At 44.0% G+C, this 13,504-nt stretch overlaps 1 protein-coding gene across 1 annotated transcript in view; it reads right to left on the bottom strand.

Moving 5' to 3' along the window:
* The window catches only part of zfand4 (zinc finger, AN1-type domain 4), a 52,114-nt gene extending 42,431 nt beyond the window's left edge, over positions 1 to 9,683 (bottom strand). The window contains exon 1 of the mRNA XM_067972703.1: positions 9,659 to 9,683. The gene's annotated coding sequence lies outside the window, so the exon portion shown is untranslated. The remainder of the gene's footprint in view (positions 1 to 9,658) is intronic.
* Between the last annotated feature and the right edge of the window lie 3,821 nt (positions 9,684 to 13,504).

The following is a 13,504-nucleotide window of genomic DNA, read 5'->3' as shown; positions in this document are numbered from 1 at the left end:
GCACTACCCTCATCAATCCTCCTCGTCACTTCCTCAAAGAATTTAATCAGGTTTGTAAGGCATGACCTTCCCTGAATAAATCCATACTGACTATCCCTGATTAAACCATGCCTTTCCAAGTGACAGTTTATCCTATCTCTCAGTCTCACCGAGGTAAGACTGACCGGCCTATAATTGTTCAGCCTTTCCCTCGTACCCTTTTTAAACAATGGTACTACGTTTGCCGTCTTCCAGTCCTCTGGTACCTCCCCTGTATCTAGTGAGGATTGGAAAATGATCCTCAGAGCATCCGCTATTTCCTCCCTGGCTTCCTTCAATAGCCTAGGAAACAATCCATCCGGCCCTGGTGACTTATTAACTTTCAAGAATTCCAGTCCCTCTAGTATTTCCTCTCTCGTAATGTTTACCTTATCCAATATTTCACACCTCTCCTCTTTAACTACTACGTCTGGATAATCCCTTTCCTTTGTGAATACGGAGACAAAATATTCATTTAAAGCTCTACGCACATCCTCTGCTTCTACACACAAGTTACCCTTATCATCCCTGATAGGTCCCACCTTTTCCTTAGCTATCCTCTTGTTCTTAATGTACTGATAAAACATCTTTGGGTTTTCTTTAATCTTACTCGCTAATATTTTTTCATGCCCTCTCTTTGCTTTCCTTACTTCCTTTTTTATGTCATCCCTGTACTTTCTATACTCCTCTAGGCTTTCTGCAGTATTTAGTTTTCTGTGACAGTCATAAGCTTTCTTTTTCTGCTTTATCTTGCCCCGTATACTTCTAGACAACCAGGGGGCTTTAAATTTGGCAGTGCCACCCTTTTTCTTTGAGGGGACGTGTCTGTATTGTACCATTGTAGAATTTCACTTTTTAGTGCCTCCCACTGGCTTGCCACTGATTTCTCCTCAAGTAGTTGTGTCCAGTCCACTTCTGCCAAATCACCTCTTAGTTCTGTAAAATTTGCCTTCCCCCAGTTTAAAACATTTACTCTTGATTTAACTCTGTCCTTTTCCATAATAATGCTAAAACTAACTGAATTGTGGTCACTATCCCCAATATGGTCACCCACTGTCACTTCGCCCACTTGCCCATCTTCATTTCTCAGGACTAAATCTAGAATTGCATCCCCTCTTGTTGGGCTGGTCATGTACTGACTAAAAAAGTTCTCCTGGACACCGATCAAGAATTTTGCGCCCTCTGTGCCCCTCACACTGCTTGAATCCCAGTTGATGTTAGGGTAGTTGAAGTCCCCTACTATAATTGCCCTCTTATTTTTGCACTCAGAAATTTGCCTACATATTTGTTCTTCTATCTCCCTTTCACTATTCGGGGGTCTATAGTACACTCCTGGTAGTGTGACTGCCCCTTTTTTATTTCTTAGCTCAACCCATATGGCCTCGATTGATGATCCATTTAGCATATCATCCCTTCTCACAGCTGTAATTGATTCTTTAACCAATAATGCTACCCCCCCTCCTTTTTTATCACCCACTCTATCCTGCCTGAAAACTCTAAATCCAGGGATATTGAGCTGCCAATTATCCCCCTTTTTAAGCCAGGTTTCGATTATAGCAATGATATCATGCTGCCATGTGTCTATCTGTGCCCTTAGCTCATCTGCTTTGTTTATAATACTCCTTGCATTGAAGTATATACCCTTTAACCCCGTCAAATTCCTGTGCTGAACACTATTTAACCTTTGCTGCTTTTGCCTTTCTGAGTCGCTAACTACTTCACTAACTGCTTTTCTACTTCCTGCTTCCTGGTCTGAATTTGTCCTATTTGTACCTGCCCTTTGGTTCCCATCCCCCTGCCATACTAGTTAAAACCCTTCAGGTTGTGAATTGTTTAGGAGATTCTAAAAATGTCAAATTTTAAATCAAACTTTTTTCTCTTACTTTTCCATTCTGTCTCTTTTTTCCTCTCCTAATCCAATCTTTCCCTCTATTTCTCTTTCTGTGTCTGATTTGACATTGAATTCTCCCTCTCTAATTCACCCTTCTCAGACATTCCTCTTTATTTCTCAATCCTTCAATCGCATTGGTTAAGGAGATACACTGTCCCGTTGTTCACCGAGGTCCCAGTTGCCCTGTTTCCCACGCTGCACCGTTACCAGCTCGCACTTCCAGCAACTTTAAAGGCAAAAAATTTTAAAACCTAAAGGTGCACAAACAAGTCTAACTAACGGGGCACGTCGCGAGATCCCTCACTCCAGCAAAATCTGGTCCATTAGATGGTGATTATCACATTACTGTTTGTGGGACCTTGCTGCGTGCAAGTTGGCTGCCACGTTTCCGACATTACAACAGTGACTATATGACTATACTTTAAAAAGTACTTCATTGGCTGTAAAGCGCTTTGGGATGTCATGAGGTCATGAAAGGCGCTATATAAATGCAAGTCCTTCTTCTAAAAAAAAAACTGTTCAAGAGATTAGAAAACATCAGTCCAGGGAAACCAACATATTACAAGAAGTCATAAAGATCCAGCAAGGGCAAGAGATAGAGCTGGGAAAGAGCACCAGGAGGTGGACAGAAGTGCATTTACCACAAACAGCAATGAGATAATGACCAGATAATCTGTTTTAGTGATGTTGTTTGAGGGATAATTATTGGCCAGGACACCAGTGAAAACTCCTCAGCTCTTCTTCCAATAGTGCCACGGCATTTTTTTTTACATCCACCAGAGAGGGCAGACTTAATGTTTCATCTGAAAGACGGCACCTACCAACAGTGCAGCACTCCCTCAGTACTGCACCGAGGTGTTAGCCTGCAATATGTGCTCAAGTCTCTGGAGTAGAACGTGAACCCACAATCTTATGACTCAGAGACGAGAGTGCTATCACTAAGCCACAGCTGACACCTGTTCACGCATAAAGATAAGCCAGCAGAGTAGATGGGCTTTCACAGCAAGGAAAAGGTGCACTTTTATGCTGTATGAAAGTTAATAATGTATCCTGGAGTTATACTAAGGTAGCAAATCCCCATCAATGAATATTTACATTTCTGGAGTGAAAGATGGCTCTGAGCAGCTTATATGGCACTTTGCTCCTTGAGCACATTTGTGTCCATCTAATTCCTTTGTTTCTTGTTTTTGTGCTGCAGACAATTCCTGTTTTATGTACAGTTCTTCCTTCAGTTTCTTGATGTTTTATAACATTTGCTTCTTCCGATATTCATAACTTTCAAAGCCCACGTTTGCAGATTTGTTTATACATCCGTTTCTCCTCTTCATTTTTTTCTAATCGTCTTATCTTGTAAGGGTAACCACTATAAAAACTACTTGCTTTCATATAGCATCTTTAATGTAAAGATATGACCTAAGGTACTTCATCAATAGGCATGATGGTTGCCTTTCCAGGAAGGGAAAGATTAGGAAGGGGAACCAAAGAGGTGGGCTTGAGTAAGTATTCAATTGTGGAGAGAGGTGGGGAAATTTAGGGGGAAGTTTAGGGAGGGAGTTCCAGAGAGTAGGACTGAAGTGGCTGAAGGCTCTGCCACCAAGGTGGGGGGTCGAGTGCACAGAAGGCTGGGCACAGAGGAATGGAGAATTCAAGAGGGGAGATAAGGTTGGAGGCAATTGTAGAGATAGGGTGGGGCAAGACCCTGGAGAGATTTAAAATCATAGAGCCATGCGGCCCATCGTGACTGTGCCAGCCCTTTGAAAGAGCTATTCAATTAGTCCCACTCCCCTGCTCTCACCCCATAGCCCTGCAAATTTTTCCTTTCCAAGTATTTATCCAATTCCCTTTTGAAAGTTACTATTGAACCTGCTTCCACCGCCCTTTCAGGCAGCGCATTCCAGATCATTACAACTCGCTGTGTTAAAAAAATTCTCCTCATCACCACCTGGTTCTTTTGTCAATTATCTTAAATCTGTGTCCTCTGGTTATTGACCCTCCTGCCAGTGGAAACAGTTTCTCCCAATCTACTCTATCAAAACCCTTCATTAATTTTGAACACCTCCATTAAATCTTCCCTTAAACTTTCCTGCTCTAAGGAGAACAACCCCAGCTTCTCCACATAACTGAAGTCCTTCATCCCTGGCACTATTCTAGTAAATCTCCTCTGTACTGTCTCCAAGGCCTTCAAAACCTTCCAAAAGTGCGGTGCCCCGAATTGGACACAATAGTCCAGCTCAGGCTTAACCAGTGATTTATAAAGTTTTAGCGTAACTTCTTTGCTTTTGTATTCTATGCCTCTATTTATAAAGCCAAGGATCCCATAAGCTTTTTTAACAGCCTTCTCATCTTATCCTGCCATCTTCTAAGGTTTGTGTATGTGATAATGAGGACAAGGATTTTAAATGTAATACGGTGGGGGATTGGGAGGCATCATAGGTTAGCAAAGATGGGACAATCATTATCATCTGACTGTTGTGCCTTTCGTGACCTCAGGATGTCCGCAAGTGTTTCACAGCCAACTATTTTTTGTCTTACTTTTCCTTTCTGCCTTTTATCCTCTCTCTCTTAATCCAATCTTTCTTTCCCTCTCTCTATATCTCTTCCTGTACCTGATTTGACTCTAATTCCTTTTCTGTCATCCTCTATTTCTTTCTCAATCCTGAAATCTCATCGGTTAAAGAGATAGACTGTTGGCCCCATCGTTCACTGAGGTCCCCGACGCCTCATTGCCCCATTATCAGCTCGCACTTCCAGCAAGTTAGGGTGCAAAAAAATTTTGAAACGGAGGGGGCAGGGAAAAATCGAATTAACAGCATACATCGCGAGATGCCCTGATCCAGCCCCATGTGATTTTCACCATAGCGAACTGAGTCTCATCTCTGCTCACGTATCTCCACTGACTTTCACCAGGTAGTACATCAGATTTCCTGTGCACTTTCCGGATTTTAAACCGGAATTTAGAGAAACTGCGAAAACTTGGTCTCCACACTGAATATGCAAAGTTGGCATCCTGGATCACTTAGACAATCATTATCATCTGACAGTTGAATGTTACCTGCATTTTTTTAGTATGCACACTCACTCCCCTGTATATTCTGTATCAAACCAAATAAATGTGTACCTAACAAATTTCATGCTTTTTGATTTTAAAATACTTGTATTTTACTCTTAAAAATAAATAAAGTGCCATATGTTTAAATGAGTTTGTGACAAGACCTACTCTTTTTAATCATAAATCTCACTCCTAACAGTCATTTGATCTTCACAGCTATGTAAATGAAGTGTTTGTGGCTCAGTGCTGATACAGCGGAGAGTATGAATCACTGGTGCTCTATGCTTGTGAGTCACGAGCACAAGTTTTACATCAACAACTTGCATTTATATAGCGCCTTTAACATAGTAAAATGTCCCAAGGCGCTTCACTGGAGTGTAATCAGACAAAATTTGACACCGAGCCACATAAGGAGGTATTAGGGCAGGTGACCAAAGGCTTGGTCAAAGACATAGGTTTCAGGAGTGTCTTAAAGGAGGAGAGAGAGGCGGAGAGTTTAGGGAGGGAATTCCAGAGCTTAGGGCCTTGGCAGCTGAAGGCACGGCTGTCAATGGTGGAGCGATGAAAATCGGGGATGCGCAAGAGGTCAGAATCGGAGGAACGCAGAGATCTCGGAGGGTTGTAGGGCTGGTGGAGGTTACAGAGATAAGGAGGGACGAGACCATGGAGGGATTTCACCACCGAGGTTAAACTGATTGGCCTGTAGTTGCTGGGTTTATCCCTACATGCTTTTTTGAACAAGGGTGTAACATTTGCAATTCTCTGGCACCACCCCTGTATGTTCCTCAAGTTGGACGATCTGGAAATACCAACTGCAAGCATTTTACAAGCTACGGTACGGCAATAGATCCCATTTAAATTATAATCATGTTAGGAATGTTTATATTGGGTCTAACTCTTAACTGAAAATATTATACTTCATTAGAAGTCTCGAGGAAATGGCTCACCTGAAACATTAACCTATCTTTCTCTCTCAGGTGCTACCAGCATCTCCTGGTTCCATAATGACTCCAATTTAAAATTCTCATCCTTGTGTTAAATCCCTCGGTCTTGCCACTCCGCCCCTCCTCCAGCGTTATAAACGCCCACCATCCTTTCCGTACACCAGCCTCTTGCGCATCCTTCTCCCCTTTCACCCTACCCTTGGCAGCAGTGCCTTCAGCTGCCCAGGACCTACGCTCTGTCATTCCCTCCCTAATCCCCTTCACCTCCCTCTCCTCCTTTAAGATCCTTCTTAAAACCCATATCTTTGACTAAGTTTTTGTCACCCCTCCTAATATTGCCTTCTTCAGCTTAGCTTCCATTTTTCCCTTACGTTTCTGTGAAGCACCTTAAGCCGTTTTTTCTGTGTTAAAGGCACTGTGTAAATGCAAGTTGTTGTATATTTCTAATATTTTCTATTTTTATTTCAGATTTGCAGCACTTTTCCCTTCTCTTAATTGGTTGACCAGCACCCCAGTTTTCTCCCCTCCCGTCCTGGAGGTGTTGAATTGGGGTTGCCAACCCTCCTGGATTTCCCGGGAGTCTCCTGGAATGGGCCATGGATCTCCAGGGCGCTGCCGCCGGCATCTCGGGAGATCTACGCGCTTTAAATTTCCCACCGCAGCAATGTGACGTCACCGGCTGCTGCTCAGAGAATGTTCCAGCTCCGTGACGTCAACCCCTCCCCCTCCCCAGTACTGCAGAGAGTTAGCCCCCCTGCTTAGGGGTGGACCAGAAACAGAACCATCTGGTGGAGGGGGAAGAGAGATGGAGCGGGAGAGGGATGGGGCTAGGGTGAACAGGGACTAGGAGGCAGGGGATTGGAGGCTCAGGGCAGGGGGAAAAAGAGTAACAGTGGACTGGGGTTCTGAGGAGAGGGGGATGGGGGAAAGGGCTTTGGGGTGTAGAGGGAGACAGGGGATTAGGGTCAGATTATGGGGGTTCAGGGAGAGGGAGAGACTGGGGAATGGGGGGGGGGGGTCACAGGGTCCGTGCTTAGGGGTCGAATGAGAGAGAAACTGGGGAACGGGTGTTGGACCCAGCATTTCCTGTAGAGCCGGGAGCAGCAGCAGCAGCAACGTGGTGAGTGGGAGCAGCGCCAAGAGAGGAGCAGCCAGTAAAGGAGCGAGTGAAACCTGGGGTCTTTACTGTGGGTAAACAGAGAAAGATTGTTTCCACTGGTGAGCGAGTGGTGAACTAGGGAGTGGAGACCGAGGATTCTTACTGGAAGAACCAGCGGGGAAGGGAGAAGGAAGGTATTTGAACTGAGGGCTATGGGACCATGGGATGCTTCATCACAAATAACTATTTAGACAGCTATTGAGAACATCATTTAAAATGGAATGGGATAAGCATTTGAAAAGGAGGAATATCAAATTATCTGGGGGGAATGGGGTCACAGAAGAGAGCGCAGCCCAGACACCGGGGGCTCTGAATGGCCTCCTCCTGTGCTGTCATTTCCATCATTCTATGAAAACTCTCTATTGAGACTGAGCCCAGGGAGTGGTTTAGAAATGTTGGTGCTGAGCTGAGTTTAGGACGATGTGCCCTGTGAGAAGTTCCCCAAACACTGAGCCCACTGCCCTTGGAGCGATCTCTCAGTTTGGTTCAGGTCGCTCTGTACCGGCCGGTTTTGACGTGTGAAGTCCAAGTACAGATTGGCTCCCGGTTCAGGGTTGTCCCCTTCACACGGAACCCGAGTCCAAACCAGAGTCCAAGTGGTATCGAATGGGGAGCCTGACCTCACCTTGTGCAGTGCAGGGGGATTCTGGCTTTAGTTACAGGACTATAGGATTACTACTAGTTACAGGTAGGTTATTGGGGCATTATACCTATTTCTACCAGTTACATGTAGACTATCAGTGAGTTATTGCATTTCTGTTGGTTATGAAGGGAATCTGAGTGTTACCATTAGTTATTAGTGCAATTTAAGTGAGTTACTATTAGTTAGTTCCTCCCACCTCTGGTTTCTCCCTTAGAATCCCTCCCCCGCCCTCGGTTTCCCTTCTTTGTCTGCTCACGGGTCACCTTCTGGTTCTCCAACCTTCACCACAGCTGCTGGAGCGAAACCTTGAGCAAAGATACTCAACCATAGGGGACCCGACCATTATAAGTTACATGATCAAACCACCAACCAGAGTTGGCAACCCTATTGCTGATTCACGTTAGGACACAATAACAGAGGCTAGCAGCTCTCCAGTTCCTTACGCAAGTGGCCATTCTTCGTCCCTGAGACTACTGAATGTTGGCTGGCTATTAAACTGTGTGTGGCATCACAACTCAACCTGATGCTGTCCTCACCCAACATCTATACAACGTGCACTTTCTCGTGAACCTGAGACCTTGCTGGTCTGTATGACTCAGTTCCACGTCAGCCAGTACATTTACCTGGATTTTCCTTGTGGATGCCGCTTGTTACCAACCCATGGCTGCTTGTTGCAGATCCTGGGAACATGTTACGTTGAAATAAATTGAAACAACTGCAAAAGCCAGATCTCAAATTGGTGAAAAGAAACTCCACCAAGCCATTCCAGGTCAGGTACACTACAGATTCAATGGAAAAATACTGACCAAGACAGACCAGGAATGGTCATAGGGAGTCATAGTAAGCCCCTCAAGACATCAAACCAATGTCTGGCTGTCATCAAAAGAAGATAATGGGATGTTAGGTTGTATGAAAAAGAGGAATAAAGTACAGATCAAAGAAAGTATTTCTACTGTTATATAGAATGTTGGTTAGGCCCCAACTGGAGCAATGTATGAAGTGTTAGAGCTCTCACTACAGAAAGGGTGTTGTTGATCTGGAACAGATGGAGACGAGAGCTACTATGATGATTACAAGGCTGGAGAACAAAACATGGAGAGGCTTAAAGAATTGGGACTTTTCCTGGAGAGAAAATTGATTGAGGTTTTCAAACTAAGATGACTCGGGGCTGTCAAGAATTAGTAAGGACTGTTTGTATTGGCACAAGACAGACCGAAGGGACAGGATTATAAGCTTTGAAGAGAGAGATTCAGATGGGATGCAAGAAAACACCGTTGAGAGGGTGATCTATTTTCAAGAATAGCCTAGGCCTCAAGTAACTTGGAACTCTGCAGGGTAAAACTGGACAAAGACCTGAGGAACACATTATTGGTTACAATTGCTAAGACAGAAGGAAGGCGAGATGGATTTTTGGTTTTTGCCAAGTATCAGCTTGGCTCAGTTGGTAGCATTCTCAGCTCCAAGTCAGATATTCGTGGATTCAAGCCCATATTTGAGCTGATACTTCAGTGCAGCACCGAGGGAGTGCTGCCTTGCCGAAAGCACCTTCTTTCAGATGAAATGTTAAACCGAGGTCCCATCTGCCTGGACAGATGGGTGTAAAAGATCTCAAGGGCCTTCTCAAAGAACAACAGGCAATTCTTCTGGTTCCTGGCCAATATTCTTCCTTCAACTTCATGTAACACCATCAAAAACAGATTAAATGGTCAGTCATCTCATTTATTATTGGTGGGGCCTTGCAGTGGGCAAGTTGCATTTCCAATTGAGTGACTGCACCTCAAAAGGAATTCATATAATATTTTTATACCTCAATATATTTTGTAAAAACAGATGGCCATTTAGAAACAAATGTACATCTTAAACTGCTTAACAGGAGCGACCTGTGCTTCACCGAGCCCCCCGTGTTGTTTAGTTGTTTACAGGAATACCTGTTAGTTAACCCTAGCTCTCTCACCTGTTCTTATCCAGCTAAAGCTGCTTGGTGGCCCCGGATCCCGAAGGACAGCCCCAATGAAAACCAACTGGGTTCACAAAATCCAGCTGCTGAGAACACCTGCATTAAAAAGAAAACAGGTTGAAGCTTCTGTTCCTCAACTCTGACCTGTTAAGATTCCAGAGCTTATTCCCAAGGTGAAGGTGGAGTTGGAGCACAGTATTCCACCCAACAGAAATCAGCCAAATTCCCAACCGTTTTAATCAATTCATTGATATGAACAAATTCAGGAAATCTCATTGAAAGAGAATGGGAATATAGAAAAGACAGGAACTGAAAACAAGTTAGAGTGGGTTGGTTTTCTTTCTGAAGTTTGCTTATAAATTACTATTTTGCTGTAGGAAGAAATTGTATTTATATAGCCTCTTTCATGACCTCAGGACCCACAAATAGCAATGTAATAATGACCAGATAATCTGTTTTAGTGATGTTGGTTGAGGGTTAAATATTGGCCAGGACACAGGGAAGAACTCCCCTGGTTTTCTTCGAAATAGCACCATGAGATCTTTTACATCCAACTGAAAGGGCAAACTGGGCCTCAGTTCTCATCCAAAAGATGACACCTCCATCAGGTCAGCCTGTATTATATGCTCTGGTCGCTGGAGTGGGACTTGAACCCACAACCTTCTGACTCAGAGGCAAGAGTGCTACCCACTGAGCCACGGCTGACACATGGAGCATTTAGAGAAGTCATGGTGCATAGGCGGTCTTACAAACACTGCAATACACAGATATTTCCACACAGTTGTAACGGGAATGTTAGATGCAGGGGCCAAGGGTGAGGTGAGAAGAGAGCATTTTTATCAGCTGTGAGCAGTATTGTGTACAGACAGTTGATGATTCCTTTTTCCGTGAGGTATTAGGCCTCAAGTCGAGCAACAGAACAGGATAAGAGGGCCCACACTAGTGATGCCCCAGTTCCAGGCTGGCCGATTTCCCACAATTTGCTGCCATTGTAGTAAGGGCAGGTTAGTGTGTGCAACTTCCTGTGGGCAAGCCAAACTGTGCTATAGCTGGTGTGTGTATTTGCCTGCTGTGTGTCAGGAAAATTGCAAGCTTGTACACTACAAATGCGTGTCTCCCCCCAAACCTCAACAAAACAGCAAATTGAGCGTAGATAATAGGACCTGGTGCAGGGAAAGAATGGTAAGACCACTTATTTCTGTTCCCCTTTAGCTCATGTACAGGATAATCAGCTCCAGACTGGTTAACTTCTTTTAACTTTCAAATCTTGTAGCTGCACATGGGGACTCCAAGGTAAATTGGTCATGGTCATAAGACTACTTAAAACAGCCACTTACTCTAAACCTCGGGTTGCCAACTCTGGCTGAATGTATTTCTTGAGGAATCACGTGACCCCGCCCCCACACTCCCGCCATTAGTCGGCCAACACGTCCATCCGCGCGGCACTGCATTCCAAAGCAATTAGAAAGGGAAAACTCATTACCTGACTGGATGATTCTTAACCAGTCAAACAGCCTTTTTTTCCACCACCAATATTTTTATAATTAATAAACAGAAGTGTTCATAGAAAATGAAAAAAACATAATCTTCTTTAATGTCCCAACAATTTTTCTCCCAGAATTATTCACATCAGTGTCCTGGAGATTAATCTTCAATTCCTGGAGAATCCAGGCCAATCCTGGAGAGTTGGCAACCCTATCTAAACCCCCACGTTTATGGCCAATGTTTACTTGTTGCTGGGGAATAAACAATTTTACAGAGGTAAACAGACGCACAAGCAAGCAAGCAATACACTTAATCCCTGATTGCCGCTGTTATGAACCGTTGCTAATTAAAAGAGTGAAACCTACTCCAGGAGATTAGTTACAAGTCTCTGCCAGATGGGATCTTTAATAGATTGAGAAGTGTTTGAATGTGTAAAACAGTTTTCCCCACAGTGGTTGAGGAAGTCAGAGGAATTATTCCTCATGATAAACAACTGACTATTTCCTGGTGCTTCCCTCACACACTGCTACTGCAGTCTCGGATCAAGGAATTGGGTCATCAAGCAGACCAGAGTCAGAAAACTGACAATTACTGACATGAGAGAGAAACTATTTCCTCTGGTGGGGAAATCCAGAACAAAGGGGGGCATAACCTTAAAATTAGAGCAGGGCCATTTAGGAATGAAATCAGGAAGCACTTTTTCATACCAGGGTAGTGACAATCTGGAACTCTCTTCCCCCAAAAAGCTGTGGCTGCTGAGTCAATTGGAATTTTCAAGACTGAGATCGATAGATTTATATTAGGTAAGGGTCTCAAGGGATATGGATCAAAGGTGGGCAAATGGATTGGAGATACAGATCAGCTATGATCTAACTGAATTGCAGAACTGACTTGAGGGGCTGAATGGCCTACTCCTCAGGTAACCGGTCTCCAAATCCATTTACAGCAACTTTCTGCCTACGGGCATTCAGCCAATTCTCAATCCACCGCTGCAGATTACCACTAATGCCACAAAATTCTATCTTGTGATGTACCTTGTCAACAGCATTCTGAAGGTCCAGATAGACAATGTCTACTGGGTTACCCTCATCCACTAACCTGGTGACTTCTTCAAAAAATTCAATCAAATTCAACCTTCCGTTCCAGTAGCCATGTTGGGTGTCCCGGATTAGGCCTTCCCTGTCTAAGTAGTCATATACGGCATCTCTAATAATACCTTCGAGCATCTTAACTGTTACTGAAGTCAAGCTAACGGGCCTATGGTTACTTGCCTCATCACCCTTAGCTCCATTGCTTTCAGGTGGCCTTCTCCTAAAATAGAAACATCAATATAAGATCAGGTGTAGTACTGTAGGCTTTATCCCCACTTATAACCTCGGGGTCTTGTTCAAAATAGACAGCCTCCAGTCTAAAAGTATAAACTAGACCTAAAAATTTTAGCCCTTACAGGCACGGCTAACTCTTTGTTGTGGTGTCTTTGAACAGGAAATGCCTCTTTGAATTAAGATGAAGGCCAGGGGAGAAAGATATGTACAGTGTGGGGGCAGGAAGAGAAAGCAGCTAACCAAAGGACGTGGGAAGAGAGATAAACTTTAAAACTGAAGCAATGAAAATCACACGTTTAAAAAAACAGAAGCCGTGAGCTTAACATGGATGTCCATCACTGAATAACCAGCCAACATTAATGTGAAGGCTCGCACGTGCAGAATGGCCACTTGGGGTGAGGTACAGGGGTTCGCCTAGGCTGTCCTTGGAGCTGAACCCCAACAAGAGTTGATGCCTTCAGAAGAAGGAAGAGAAAGGGCCAGTGACAAGCACCAGGGCCAATGATCTTCCATACTTACTGGTCCAATGCAAACTGGATTCTTGACCGGTAATTTCTATTGCTTACTCCTTTCAATGGTCTTCTCACACAATCAGCTGCGTCAAATCACCAATAAACTGCCGCAACTTCATTTCAAATCCATTTCTGGAACACTCTTGCTTTTATTTTGAAGATACTGTCCATTTTGTGATGCTATTCTACTGTGGAAGGGAGATCACAGCTGATCCTGATCCTGTCCTCATCCAAAGTTCACAGGTGCACTTCCCAGCAAGGGTCAATGGACAGTAATCAGGAGAGGGAACCCTGATTGGTTTTCCACTAACTGCTGCGTCAGTGCAGCACAGACAGGGGATTGAACGAGACATTTTCCTGGTCTCAGGCTCAATCCCAGACCACATTAAGAATTTATTCACTGGGCAACTGGACATTTTGCTGCTCATCTGTAAAAAGATACATCCCAAAGAAATACATCCCAAAGTCAAACAGAACAATTTCTAAAAGCTGCAGGAAATCAATTACATTTATTGCAAAGC

The sequence above is a fragment of the Heptranchias perlo genome, chromosome 36 (genome assembly GCF_035084215.1).
Source record: "Heptranchias perlo isolate sHepPer1 chromosome 36, sHepPer1.hap1, whole genome shotgun sequence".
NCBI classification, from domain to species: domain Eukaryota; kingdom Metazoa; phylum Chordata; class Chondrichthyes; order Hexanchiformes; family Hexanchidae; genus Heptranchias; species Heptranchias perlo.
This window is presented reverse-complemented; position numbering and strand designations above follow the sequence as displayed.